The 14757-nt window shown below is 50.5% G+C and overlaps 1 protein-coding gene, 1 non-coding gene and 1 pseudogene across 2 annotated transcripts in view; 1 reads left to right on the top strand and 2 right to left on the bottom strand.

The window, feature by feature from the left end:
- LOC138517199 (28S ribosomal RNA) overlaps window positions 1-2969 on the bottom strand; it is a 6034-nt pseudogene extending 3065 nt beyond the window's left edge.
- A 435-nt stretch (window positions 2970-3404) lies between these two features.
- Window positions 3405-3558, bottom strand: LOC138517475 (5.8S ribosomal RNA). The gene has a single exon (XR_011282656.1). It is a non-coding gene; the product is annotated as a 5.8S ribosomal RNA (ribosomal RNA).
- A 4998-nt stretch (window positions 3559-8556) lies between these two features.
- TRIM2 (tripartite motif containing 2) overlaps window positions 8557-14757 on the top strand; it is a 601585-nt gene continuing 595384 nt past the window's right edge. The window contains exon 1 of the mRNA XM_069631297.1: window positions 8557-8578. The gene's annotated coding sequence lies outside the window, so the exon portion shown is untranslated. The remainder of the gene's footprint in view (window positions 8579-14757) is intronic.

Raw genomic sequence — 14757 nt, forward strand, 5'->3', positions numbered from 1 at the left:
GAGTCGGTAGTCAGTCCCAGGGTATGGAGTCTATGTTTGAGGGTCGCTACGACACCCCTGTGTTACTGCACGGAGGGTGCTGTGTAACACATGTGTATAAAGATGGTTCCTATGGGGGTGAGATAAACCCCATAGACATTAAACACAAAAAAATAGCCTAGAACACACCTAGCAAATATGCCTAAGAGTGGGAAAAAGAGTCTCACTCTTAGCAGGAGAAAAAAACCAACCCTTCAAATCCAGCGAAGCTGCTGGGGGACTCTATAGGTAAGGGGAAAACAGTGTCACTAAGTAGATGAGGCGTTTGGCTACCTTAAGAGAGTCATAGTTACTCCCGCCATTTACCCGCGCTTCATTGAATTTCTTAACTTTGACATTCAAAGCACTGGGCAGAAATCACATCGCGTCAACACCCACCGTGGGCCTTCGCAATGCTTTGTTTTAATTAAACAGTCAGATTCCCCTGGTCTGCACCAGTTCTAAGTCAGCTGCTAGGTGTCGGCCGAGGCAGAACGCCGGCCCCGAACTGCGGGAGGGGAACGGAGAGAGGTGACCACCGCAGCTGGGGCGATCCACAGGAAGGACCTGGCTCGCATCCAGAGTCGGCGCCACCCCTGGTGGGGTGACGCCTTGTCCAGCCGTGGCGCGCGCCAAGCCCCACTTCGCGCCCCAGCCCGACCGACCCAGCCCTTAGAGCCAATCCTTATCCCGAAGTTACGGATCTGACTTGCCGACTTCCCTTACCTATATTGTTCCAACATGCCAGAGGCTGTTCACCTTGGAGACCTGCAGCGGATATGGGTACGGCCCGGCGTGAGATTTACACCATCTCCCCCGGATTTAGAAAGGACCAGCGAGAGCTCACCGGACACTGCCAGAACCACAACGCTTTCCAAGGCTCGGGCCCCTCTCTCAGGGCGAACCCATTCCAGGGTGCCCTGCCTTCACAAAGACAAGAGAACTCTCCCTGGGGCTCCCGCCGGCTTCCCCAGGGTTGTTTGCGTTACCGCACTGGATGCCGCGAGGGCGCCCGTCTCCACCACTCCGGGTTCGGGTATCTGAACCCGACTCCCTTTTGATCGGCTGAGGGCAAAGGAGGCCATCGCCCATCCCTTCCGAACGGCGCTCGCCCATCTCTTAGGACCGACTGACCCATGTTGAACTACTGTTCACATGGAACCCTTCTCCACTTCGGCCTTCAAAGTTCTCATTTGAATATTTGCTACTACCACCAAGATCTGCACCTTTGGCGGCTCCACCCGGGCCCTCGTCCCGGGCTTCCGTGCGCACCGTAGCAGCCCTCCTACTCATTGCGGCTTAGCCCCGTGGCTCTCAGCGCTGACGACGGCTGGGTATAGGCCCGACGCTCCAGCGCCATCCATTTTCAGGGCTAGTTGATTCGGCAGGTGAGTTGTTACACACTCCTTAGCAGATTCCGACTTCCATGGCCACCGTCCTGCTGTCTATATCAACCAACACCTTTTCTGGGGTTTGGTGAGCATCGGCATCAGGTGCCTTAACCCGGCGTTCGGTTCATCCTGCAGCGCCATTTCTGCTTACCAAAAGTGGCCCACTGGGCACTCACATTGGATGCCGAGGTCCACGCTAGCGAGCCGGGCTTCTTACCCATTTAAAGTTTGAGAATAGGTTGAGATCGTTTCGGCCCCAAGACCTCTAATCATTTGCTTTACTAGATAAAACTGGGGTTTCTGAGCGCCAGCTATCCTGAGGGAAATTTCAGAGGGAACCAGCTACTAGATGGTTTGATTAGTCTTTCGCCCCTATACCCAGGTCGGACGACCGATTTGTACATCAGGACCGCTACGGACCTCCACCAGAGTGTCCTCTGGCTTCGGCCTGCCCAGGCATAGTTCACCATCTTTCGGGTCCTATCACACACGCTCATACTCCACCTCCCCGACAGATCGGGCGAGACGGGCCAGTGGTGCGCCCGCCAAGACGCCGCAACGGGATCCCACCTCAGCCGGCGCACACCTTCATTGCGCCACAGGGTTTCGTTCGGGCCTCCGACTCGTGCACATGTTAGACTCCTTGGTCTGTGTTTCAAGATGGGTCGGGTGGGTAACTGACATCACTGCAGACCCCTGGCGCCCTTCGTGGGCCTTCCCGCCCGGCGGCACAACGCAGTTGGGGCACACTGAGGACAGTCCACCTCAGGCGATAGTCGTACCGGGAGCAGGGGGACCCGTCCCCCGTCGCCGCCCTGGCCACCCCTGAGAGGGGCCGGAACGGTTGCCGGAGAAGGGCGCGGCAGCGGTCAATCTCCCTCGGCCCCGCGGACATGGCAAAACTGCTGCCAGGGGGCTGCAACTCTCTCCACCGGAGCGGAGAGCCACCTGCCCCCTGGGGCCTTCCCAGCCGACCCAGAGCCGGTCGTGGTGCACCGCCACGGAGGAAATGCACCCTGCAGGGGCCGTGTGCACCAGGTCAGCGGTCCCGTGGGGGGATCCGCCGTTCTGGGTGACTGACCTGCCCGCAGTATTGAATCCTCCGGGCGGACTGCATGGACCCCACCCGTTTACCTCTTGATGGTTTCACGCCCTCTTGAACTCTCTCTTCAAAGTTCTTTTCAACTTTCCCTTACGGTACTTGTTGGCTATCGGTCTCGCGCCCGTATTTAGCCTTAGATGGAGTTTACCACCAGCTTTGGACTGCATTCCCAAGCAACCCGACTCAGAGAAGACCCGATCCCGGCGCGCCGGGGGCTGCTACCAGCCTAACACCGTCCGCGGGGTGAGCCTCGATCAGAAGGGCTTGGGCCCCCTGAGCGACGCTGGGGAGTTGGTCTTCTGTATGCCCCATTGCCCGCGCCCCGCCGCCGGACGGGGATTCAGCGCTGGGCTGTTCCCTCTTCACTCACCGTTACTGAGGGAATCCTGGTTAGTTTATTTTCCTCTGCTTAATAATATGCTTAAATTCAGCAGGTCGCCACGTCTGATCTGAGGTCGTAGTCGAGGGAGCCGCAGAACTCTGTGGGGCGGCCATGCCTCAGGCCCGGAGCCGTACAGGTGGGGTTAGCCCCTAGCAGCCCTGTGCCTCCGGCAACGGCCGATCATGCGCTTTCTCGATTGGCTAAGGCCGAGGCCCGCCTGGTGGCGAGGCCCGCGCGCCAGGGCCGTCCCGCGCCGGCAGCCGTGGGACACCACAGACAGCCACACGCGGCACGGTCCGGTGCCCCGGGGCAGGGGCAGAGGCGCGCCGGGCTTTTTCAAAGCCCGCCGCCGCCTCCCACTGTCTACTGCTGGGGCCCACGCAGCCAGGTCCAGAGGGATCCAGCGCCGGTGCTGATCGGGGTCTGACCTTAGGGGGATGAAGGGAACAGTGTCCCTGCGACAGTCCCAGCCGCGCCACGCGGAGGGAACCCAGGGCGATTGACGTTCAAGCGACCCTCAGACAGGCGTAGCCCCGGGAGGAACCCGAGGCTGCAAGGTGCGTTTGAAGTGTCGATGATCAATGTGTCCTGCAATTCACACTAATTCTCGCAGCTAGCTGCGTTCTTCATCGACGTGCGAGCCGAGTGATCCACCGCCAAGAGTCACAGGCAACTTTTTTGTTTTGTTCCAGACGTTGGCCCGAACCTGCCGGTGCAGGAGAGGCCGGGGGGGAGGCAGCACCGCCCGTCCCGCCCGGCACGGATGAGACACAGCCCGGCGCCCCGTCTGGCTGCCCCACTTGGGAGTCGGCCGAGACCATTGGGGTTTTAAAATACCAGCACTGTGCAGAAGTCTGACAGCGGGTGGGCCTGCTTTGCACTATATAGAACCTTTGATGAATAAATTAAAACAAATAAATATCCCTTCTATACGCTTCAATGGCATCACACGCCAATTAAACGTGTCATCCACCAAAGGACTGGACAATTCTATTGACTTCAATGGGATCCGCTTCAAAAGACCTCTTACTAATTAAACGCCTCTCCCCTGCTTGTGGGCCCAAAGGGCTGACGGGAACATACCCACAGAAAATGCATTCACGTCTCTGGTGTGTCCTTAAAGCCTAAAAGCCTAATAATAATTAATTTGTTGCTATATTTACTTGTGGTATTGAGAGCAGCGTTCTCTCTTATACAGCAGCGAGCACTGAAGAACACATTCTGACCCTTTAACACTCCCAATACCGCTGTTACAAGAGAGAATTCTTCATCTTGGCGAGTTTAATCACACACACTTTACTGCCTAGCTAGGAAACGACCCCGGAGAGACCTCCCGTCTAAAGAAATTGATCGATAGGGGTGCTAAGATCGATTCCCATGTTTGAGAGAACACCTGGCATGGTATTTTGCAATCACTTGCTGAAAGTAGAGGTGATGAGTGTCGATCTGCATGTCGGCGTGTATTTTGTGCTCGGTTACATGGCATTTTTAAAGCTGTCAAACTGCCATTGAGCGCTGCAGGGTTCAGGGACGTCAGCAGAGCACCGTCTGTTCATTGCTTATAAACAGCAGTGCATATGAACGCAATTTGGAGATGCAGAGGGGACATTTAGCTATTACCATGAAATTATCGAATTAAAAAAATCGAAAGGAGAAAGGACCGAATGTATTTTTCTTCCTAATAATGCGGGGATAGCCCCCCCTCCTCACCCCACTACCTTAACTAATAGCCCTTGCCCCACCCCCACACCTATATTTTAATAAAAACTACCCAAAATTTCGAAAAAATATGTAAACAAATTCAGTCATTTCTTCCTCCTTTTATTGTATTCGATCGTTTATACTGATACCGACATTTAGCTAACAAAGGGCCTCATTCCGAGTGTGTCAGTCCGGTAAAAAGGGCTGGTATCCAAGGATACCTGCACTTTACCAGACCGCCCGACTACGGGAGTGCCGGTGGGGAACCTGGGTCACCTCCAACTAAATGCTGGAGGTAAGTCAGCGGCCTACAGAACAAAAAAGCACTTGTTACCGCAACTGTGTGGCGGTAAGGACAACAAATCCCCTCATGGAGTTCTGTAGGACTCCATGAATGGGGATTTACGCTGCTCCGGCCGCAATGCTGCCGGACGGGGTGCCGGAAACAGTAACAACCTTTGCCGTTATCCCGGATACCGGCAAGGTTTGATTGAGGCCCATTCTAAGGAATCAATACTTAGCGTTCAATCCCAATCTAGTAACTGTGCATAAAATACAAATCCGAGATTAAGAACAGCAATTAAATACCCCTGTATGGAGTTATTGGTTGACGTGGAAACCCGTCGATGTCTATCCTTTGCCAGAACCTGACAGAAAAAAGATTCTTAATGCAGGTGTAAGGATAACTACTACCAGCCACAGGATAGTGACACCTGCCACCCCTGTGACTGCTTCCTGCATGGGTCTCATTTGCGTGGTTGTGACATGGAGACAGGGCAATGTCCCTGTAAACCTGGTGTGATTGGCTGACAATGCAATCGCTGTGATAACCCCTTTGCTGAAGTCACCAATCGGGGATGTGAAGGTGTAGTACATTTTCAAGCTACTGTTGTTAAAGCAAATCTGTCACATGTGTTGTTCAACACTGATGATGCTTCACTGACATCCACTGTAGGCAGTGCTGGAAATGGAAACATTACTCTGGGGTCCCACCTCCTGTGGGAATGCAGGAGATGGGGAGTCTTCACGGTATGGTGTCATGTCAGGCAAATGGTATGCTTGTCAAAAGTGTAAAAAAAAACACAAAACTAATACAACACTGTTGTAAAGAGGGGAGTTGAAATGTACACAAAGCAGATTATAAACCAACCTAACAATATATAACTTTGGGGGCGGGTGGCGGGGGGAATCATCTGAAGCTTTAGTCTAACCATCATGAATACAATTACCAGCATGCAAAGTAACATGTGCCTCCAGAATCTGACTGTTTCAAACTCTACTGTCAATACTTAGAGACACAATGAAAGAAAATGCATTATATGAACACCTGTTTGTAGACATTGTTGCATAACACATGCAACATTACGTAGCCTTCAGATTTCTTCTCACTCAAAGTGTGCACCTCTTAATGGACATGCCACAGACTAAAGCCAGCACCACATTTCCCTCATTGTGATGTGTACAGCCATCTGCTGTTACACTAAGATGCTTAAATGCAAAGCAAAAAAAAGACACCATAGGAGTGCTTTTCTGAGCTCATACTGTATGAGCGCTGAGTACAGCTGATCATTGCAGCTACAGTGTTATATAGCGGATGGGACATGTGATTTTGGTTTCTCCGCATATGGGATCTGAAGAAATAATGTGTATTTGATTGTGGATCAGGAGAACTCTTGCCCATTCCTGCACAGGTTATAGGTTTTTTTGTAATTCTTTCTATTTAGTCAATGCCATGAGATTGAAGGGAAACTAGGGTACCCTTAATTGCATCCAACATATTGCCACACAAATTGCATGTAATTTTCCTGAAATCTCATTCAGTAACTTGCATGTCCAATCAGCTTCCACATAAAGATTGTACCTGTTTGCATCATACGTGTGAAAGGACCAGAAAACTGGACCCAGTTGTGTATTTTAGATATACAAAGTCATATGTCCGCATACAGGCTGCTTCATTTCAAAGCACTCCTTGAAACAATTATTCTACTGTTTAAACAATGTCACCAAAAAGAAAGAATACTAGTTAGACAAGGGTTCTCGATTGGCATTTATTATCCCATGCTGCAATTTTCCTGGTTTGCATAACATAGCCATCACGGCGTTGCAGGTGAGTGCGGCACTCTTGAGACCCTCGGCACCATGCCTCCATTTTAGTGTTGCTTGCCCTCCCCCCCCAGCCCTGCATCTGTCCCCAATCATCCCTTGCTCTTCGTTTCCCCTTCCCAAACCCCTCACGCCTCCCTGCCCGCCCCTGTCCCGTGACTATTTATGGCCAGCAAGGCTTGGATGGAGTTTGCCAGCGCTCACTGCAGGCCTGATTCCATCTCGGCGCTGCAGGTGAGCGCGACACCCCTGGGACTCTTGGCACCATGCCTCCATTTTAGTGTTGCCCCCCCAGCCCCGGCCTCTGTCCCCAATCATCACTTGCTCTTCGTTACCCCTTCCCTCCCTCCTCCCTGCCCGCCCCGTGATTGGGTATGGGCAGCCAGGCTTGGATGGAGTTTGCCAGCGCTCCCTACACGCCTGATTCCATCTCGGCGTTGCAGGTGAGCGCAGCACTCCTGGGACCTTCAGCACCATGCCTCCATTTTAGTGTTTGCCCCCCAGCCCCTGCCTCTGTCCCCAATCACCCCTTGCTCTTCGTTTCCCCTTCCCTCCCCCCCTCCCGCCTCCCTGCCCGCCCCATCCCGTGATTGGTTATGGGCAGCCATGCTTGGATGGTTTTTGCCAGCGATCCCAGCACGCCTGATTCCATCTTGGCGTTGGAGGTGAGCGCGGCACTCCTGGGACCCTCGGCACCATAATATTAATAATAATAATAATAATGCCTCCATTTTAGTGTTTCCCCCCCCGGCCCTTCCTCTGTCCCCAATCATCCCTTGCTCTTTGTTTACTCTTCCCTTCCTCCTCCCGTCTCCCTGCCCGCCCTCGTCCCGTGATTGGTTATGGGCAGCCAGGCTTGGATGGAGTTTTCCAGCGCTCCCTGTATGCCTGATTCCATCTCGGCGTTGCAGGTGAGCGCGGCACTGCTGGGACCCTCAGAACCATGCCTCCATTTTAGTGTTTGCCCCCCCGGACCCTGCATATGTCCCATATCATCCCTTGCTCTTCATTTCCCCTTCCCTCCCCCCTCCCTGCCTGCCCCCGTCCCGTGATTAGTTCTGGGCAGCCAGGCTTGGATGGAGTTTTCCAGCGCTCCCTGCATTCCTGATTCAATCTTGGCATTGCAGGTGAGCGCGGCACTCCTGGGACCGTTCGGCACCATGTCTCCATTTTAGTGTTTACCCCCCCACCCCCGGCCCCTGCCTGTGTCCCCAATCATCCCTTGCTCTTCGTTTCCTCTTCCCTCCCTCCTCCTATCTCCCTGTCCGCCCCGTGATTGGTTATGGGCAGCAAGGCTTGGATGGAGTTTGCCAGTGCTCCCTGCATGCCTGATTCCATCTCGGCATTGCCGGTGAGCGCGGCACTCCTGGGACCCTCAGCACCATGCCTCCATTTTAGTGTTTGCCCCCCGGCCCCTGCATCTGTCGCATATCATCCCTTGCTCTTCGTTTCCCCTTCCCTCCCGCCTCCCTGCCTGCCCCCGTCCTGTGATTAGTTCTGGGCAGCCAGGCGTGGATGGAGTTTGCCAGCGCTCCCTCCCTGCATGCCTGATTCCATCTCGGCGTTGCAGCTGAGCGCGGCTTGCCTGGGACCCTCCGCACCATGCCTCCATTTTAGTGTTTGCCCCCCCTGGACCCTGCCTCTGTCCCCAATCATCCCTTGCTCTTCGTTTTCCCTTCCCTCCCTCCTCCCGCCTCCCTGCCCCCCCTCACCCAGATTGGCTCTTTTCAGTACTCTTAAGTCACCTTCCAAGGGCAGCCCCCTGCGGCTAAGGGCCCCAAGGCAAAGGGCGGCTCCTACATTGGCGGCTATAAGACCTGTCTGCAGGTGTCTGCAAGGGAAGCCAGTGAAGCCAGCAGTTAATAGACACCAACAAAAACTGTAAGTGTGGCATGGGTGGGGTGTAGAGCAATCACTCTTCACCAGAAAGCCCCCGCCACTCTACCTTACCTTCCCATAACATAGACTGCCATAGACGTTGCCCGTGCGTACTTAGAAAGATTTGTGACCACCAGCCTGATCTTATCCATGACAGTCTTTGAAATGTTGCCTTGCACTACATCCTAACATACTAGTCAATGTTACCAAATTTCACACCTGGAGGGATTGTGGACGCTAGCCTGCGTCGTATCTGGGTAGGTTTGTGAATGTTCGCATTTGCCTCACTTAGATGGAATTAGGAAAGTTAGCATACACCACACTTGACAGAACTCTGATAGAAATTAGATTGTTAGCATATGCCACACCTAGATGATATGATATGCCATTTCGGAACTTGAATGTTAGCTTGTGCACACATAGAGGGAATTCTTTAGCCTAGCATGCTCCACATCTAGATGGAATTGTGAATGTTAGCATGTGACTAACTTAGTTGGAATCCTCAACCTAACCTGCGTCGCATCTGGATAGAATTGTAAATGTTAGCATGTGCACACATAGAGGAAATTCTTTAGCCGAGCATGCGCCACATCTAGATGGAATTGTGACTGTTAGCATGCGCACACATAGAGGGAATTCTTCAGCCTAACATGCGCCATATCTAGATGGAATTGTGAATTTTAGCATGTGCCTCACTTAGTTGGAATCCTCAACGTAGCCTATGTCACATCTGGATAGAATTGTAAACGTTAGCATGTGCACACATAGAGGAAATTCTTTAGCATAGCATGCGCCACATCTAGATGGAATTGTGAATGTTAGCATGTGCCTCACTTAGTTGGAACCCTCAACCTAGTCTGCATTGCATCTGGATAGAATTATAAATGTTAGCATGTGCACACATAGAGGGAATTCTTTAGCCTAGCATGCACCATATCTAGATGGATTTGTGAATGCTAGCATGTGCACACATAGAGGGAATTCTTTAGCCTAGCATGCACCATATCTAGATGGAATTGTGCATGTTAGCATGTGCACACATAGAGGGAATTCTTTAGCCTAGCATGCGCCACATCTAGATGGAATTGTGAATGTTAGCATGTGCCTCACTTAGTTGGAATCCTCAACCTAGCCTGCGCCGCATCTGGATAGAATTGTAAATGTTAGGCTGTGCACATATAGAGGGAACTCTTTAGCCTAGCATACGCCACATCTAGATGGAATTGTGAATGTTAGTATGTGCACACATAGAGGGAATTCAATGACTTATATATTACTCTCCTGCCTAGCCTGGACCTAGCGAACAATCATGAATCAATAACCAATCCACTAACAACTCTACTCCTCTGCATACACCTCTCAAACTCGAACCAAACACAACCATAAGCCTTAACGCAGCAAACCGCACAAACTTCACTACACTGCAACAACAAAACAAACCGCACATAGACTTGCACAACAGCACACGACGACTACCGACCGTAAAACACCGCAAGCCCAGTCAACGGACCCACCGGGCTGACTCTGCCAACAGCACATCACTGCTCTCTTGCACTTCTCCAGCTCATTCCCACTATCTCACCCCCCTTCTCCCTCTTTCAGAGCCACCAGAGATGCCAAAGCGCCAGGGGACCACTCCGGTGGTGATAGTGCGCGGTACAAATATCCTTTAACATTAACATTAATGTGCACGGGTGCAGAGTGGTGTGCGGGGGACTGACTCTTATTCTTGGTGCTAACTGGCACATTGTTTCATGCCCAGATGTAAGTCTACTTGGGGGCAAACTGCAAGGTTGCTATGTAGTGCGTGGTGGACTATGTCAGTTGCTAGAACTGTAGGTGTGGCTGGGCAAAACATTTCCAGGTATGGTTCTAAGTGGCAGTAGTCTCAGTAGCGAGACGGTTCTTAGCTCAGTGAATTGGTTGGTTGACAACAATAACACCAGAAGACTTGTAATGCCTGTGAGAGACTTGCATAGCACGCCAGTAAGTACATTATGTTTCATTTTAGTTCCAGTCCTCCGCTCGCCCACCATTTGCATAGATCACAAACTAGGGCATACAATCAATATGTGAAACCAGAATGTTGTAAGTGTACTTGCAGAAGTGGTGTTGCTGTGTGTGTTTACCCAACCTCAAGCGGGAAATCCAACAGTGGTAGTCTTCAACCTCTGAAAGTAGTCCCCACGCTCGGCAGTTTTCCCCTAGAACACGGGTGTTGGATCGATTTACATACACGGACATTGACAGCAGATATGGTCCACGCGGCTCATTTTATGCTGAACACCTATCTGCCCGCTGCACAATCACATGCCTCGCCTGAGGCCGCATCAGGAGTATGTTGGCAAGAGTAAAAATATGTGGTGCTTTAACTATCACTTATTTTTAATATACCCCCAAATGATGAGTTGGGGGTCACATTAAAATTGTACAGACTGGGGTACATCAAAGGTTCTTCATGGGGTAAGCCAGTGTTATTTGTACCATGCAGTTTTTATATTTATTCTTGCTATACATATCACTAGAAATCACCAGCTCATGATAAGGTATTATTTAAAAAATAGGAGTTATTAAAAATAAAGAGTGAGTTTGACGGTATTTCCACTGCAAACAGCACCAAATGATAACACGGTAGCCGCGTGGAGTAAGCATGCGTTAACTTGAAGTTTTCCACATGATTTAGAGTGATGCAGACTCTTCAGTATTCGTCTTTTTGGATCCCCATAGGACTCCATGGGGACTTCATGTTACTGCAAGTGGTAGCTACTGCATGCCTTTGTCAGGCGGTAAGCATCTCGACACAAAAGAGCGGCAGAGTGGTAAAACATCCGGTCTTGTGAATGAAGACGTTTTACCACTACCACCGAACTTGTAATCAGGCCCAATATGTTTTTACCATTGCCACCATGCGCACAATGAGGCCTTTAGGGCCATACTGGAGGCATACTACCAGTAAAACACGGGATGTTTTAAAACATCGCCTAGTTACCCGTTAAGATTCCATGGGTTATTAACAGCATGGGGTATGTAGAAACCGCAATAACCCATATTGAACACATGCAATACTTTCTATGTACACTGTGCCCTAAATATCCCCATGCAATACCAACCTGCATTAGTTGGTATTTAAAAAATAGTAGTTATTTTTACCTTTTTGGCCATTATCACTATACTGCAATGAAGCCCTTGGAGTTTCCACCACTGTTATGCCCCTTTCCTAGCTCCCCCTACTCCTACAGCAATGCAGGTCCTTGCTATAGCCACCCCCTTTCTAGGAAGAGCCTACTTATGCCACTCCTGCTCCTTTCCCCCACAGGTCTCGTCATTACATAGGTTACTTGATCTCAGGCATAAATTAGGTCGGTTTGGATTGATTTGGTCTAATCTATTTTGTCGTGGGAGAATTGGTCAAATTTATTTATTTTGACTGGGTCTTTTTTCCACATATATATGCAGGGGGAGACGCCCTGCAGTCTCCCCCCTCATCCCCTGTACATTCATTACATCCCTAAACCCCCCTCCCCCCCAGATATACATGCAGCAAAATGCGTTAACAAAATCGTGGTCAATTCTCCTGAGAACAATTCGGCCGCACAGTAACCTACCATCACCGTTAGGTCTTGATATTACAGTCGCTGATGGATGGTGCCATGGTTTTTCAATCTGTCAATTTCATGCTTTATTGGAACGAAAGGCACCTTAAGTAACATCTTTACAACAAAGCACTAGACAAGCAGACATCTTGCATATGATAGAGGCATACAGACGTTCATCAAGCGATGCAAGAAGACGGCTCCCTGCATAAGCCAAGACAGGAAGGAGTAGGTCCTGAGGTAGCGCCAGGCCAGACATAACTGCCCTTGGGAACCCGTAAAGAGCACCCCTGTGTGTTATTTCCCTCTTTAATATCGGGATCAAGTTTGGCTCCATGTTGAAGACACTTCTAACTGGAATAATTATTCTACCAATGGGGAGCAAAGAAATATGCTCTGTAATCCCCCTGTGTCTGCGGCACCTACGTGTTGACCTTCCATCTGCCTGTGAATGACTGATCTGCAGAAAGGCTTACAAAACGTTGCCAGTGGGTGGCCTGCATTTTCTTATTACACTATATAGAATGATACATGGGTGTCTATCAACTAAGGGGAAATATTTCACTGAGGGATTCTGAGTCACATTTGATAGAAGAAAGTGAAGCTGGAGTGGTCTATGATGTGACCACGAATGCAGAAGTAGATGCCATAGGTTGATCATCACCCATGTATGTGGTTTATGGATTCAGTTCATTAAGTGTTGCAGCCTCTATGTGCTTTGGGTGGGCTGAAGGTGAGCAGCTGAAAAGGAAGGTCCTTTTCTCAAAACGGGGCCTTGTTTACTGGTGTGGCGCATGTCCTGCCTGGGTAATGTACGTTGGCTTTGATCTGTATTTGCTTTGAGGATCGGCTCGTATGAAGTGATGGTGAGAGCAGTGAGAGGAGGCATGCGACTCAGAGCCTGCTCTATATAGAGCATAGCCAGGGTTTGTTCAGTGTGGGTAGTTGGAACAGCGTCTGTTAGGTGTGCAGGTGTGTGTGACGTCACTGCAGAGAAATGTGAGTTAATACTTCTCTGTGCTGACGTGAGTGCAAGGAGTTATAACTTGTTGCATGTTATCTGTGGCCAAAATTAGAAAAAGTGGAGTTTTGGCAAAGGAAGTTAGCATTGCAGTCGATGTAAACTGTCCTAAAAATACTGGTATAATTACAGCAAAAAGACAATAGGATTAAGTGTGAACCTGAGCAACTTTTTATTTTGCCAGATGGAGACATAAATCTAGTCACCATCATACTAATCGATCACAGTGCAGTCGTGCCCTGGATTCTAGCGCCCAGATGCCTCTGGGCTATGTGTGCTTTATAAATGAAAAAATAAATAAATAAGATCGCTGCATGTGATGTGAGCCAGGTGGCGCACACATTTTAAGCCCTTAGTGGACACTTTGTATTTTTCACGCCCTATCCTATTGGTTTCTGTGCTCATGACTAGTGCAAAATAAAATATGGATTTGCATTTTAATACTACGGGCCTCATTGGGACCCTTGCGCTCCCGGAATGAAGGGGGCCGGTACGGGACCGGCCCCTTTCATTCCTGGTGCGCGTATTACGAGGTTCCCTTTGCGGGACCCGGATCAGACGTCTGGTTAAACCAGACGTCTTTTCCGGGTCCTGCGAGGGGAAGAGGGCGGTAATAACGGGACACTTATAATGTGCCCGTTGTTACCTCCCTCCCCATTCCCATTGAGCCCTATGGGGGCTCAAATGGGAATGGGGAATGGTTCCTGCAAGGAGGATTTACCGGGTCCTCCTATGTCGGAATGACCCGGTAAAGGAGCCCGGTTTGGAGGCAGCCATGGAGCTAATAGCTCCATGGCTGCCTCCAAACTCGTAATGAGGCCCCTTGTCTACTGAAATGTCAATGGGCATCATTACTAAGAAGGCGATAGAGGGTTAATGGTGCCGGTAGAGCTGCCGGCGCCGATAAACCTCTACCGCCTTATTACGAGTTCTGCTTGCGGGTCCCGCTAAGGACGACTGGTAAAACCAGGCGTCCCTAGCGGGACTCGCGAGCAAACCTGGATGCTAACACCGGGCCTGTCATTAACGGGCCCGTTGTTAGCATCCTCCTCATTCCCATTGAGCCCTATGGGAGCTCAAATGGGGATGTACCGGGTCCGGGTCCCAGGAAAGGGAATTGCCGGGCCCTCCAAGGTCGGAATGGCCCGGTAATTCCTCATTCCTGGAACCCGGTATGGGGGTAGCCATGCCGCTAGTAGCGGCATGGCTACCTCCATACTCGTAATGAGGCCCAATGTGTGTCTATTCATGTGCAAATGGCAATGCACTTCCTAGCTGGCACGCGTAGTGCAAAATAAAGGAAAACAATAAATATCAGTAAAAAGATTAGCACAGAATGTCCAAGACGTAAATCGTGAAGAGATGTCCTGGTCTTGCCTTTCGGTGCTCGAGAAGAGCCCATGCCTTGTTACGGGGAAGTCCATGCATCGTTTCCTAACAGACTTGTTCAAAGCATTGATCCCTGCTGATAGACACGGCAGCCTTTACGTTTAGATTTATTATGGGACTATTGAAATCAACAGCATCAAACCTTGAAGGAGCTGCCTAAAGTATTTATTTTTCTTTCA

Source organism: Ambystoma mexicanum, chromosome 6q (assembly GCF_040938575.1).
Source record: "Ambystoma mexicanum isolate Mex_15411 chromosome 6q, UKY_AmexF1_1, whole genome shotgun sequence".
In the NCBI taxonomy this organism is placed as follows: domain Eukaryota; kingdom Metazoa; phylum Chordata; class Amphibia; order Caudata; family Ambystomatidae; genus Ambystoma; species Ambystoma mexicanum.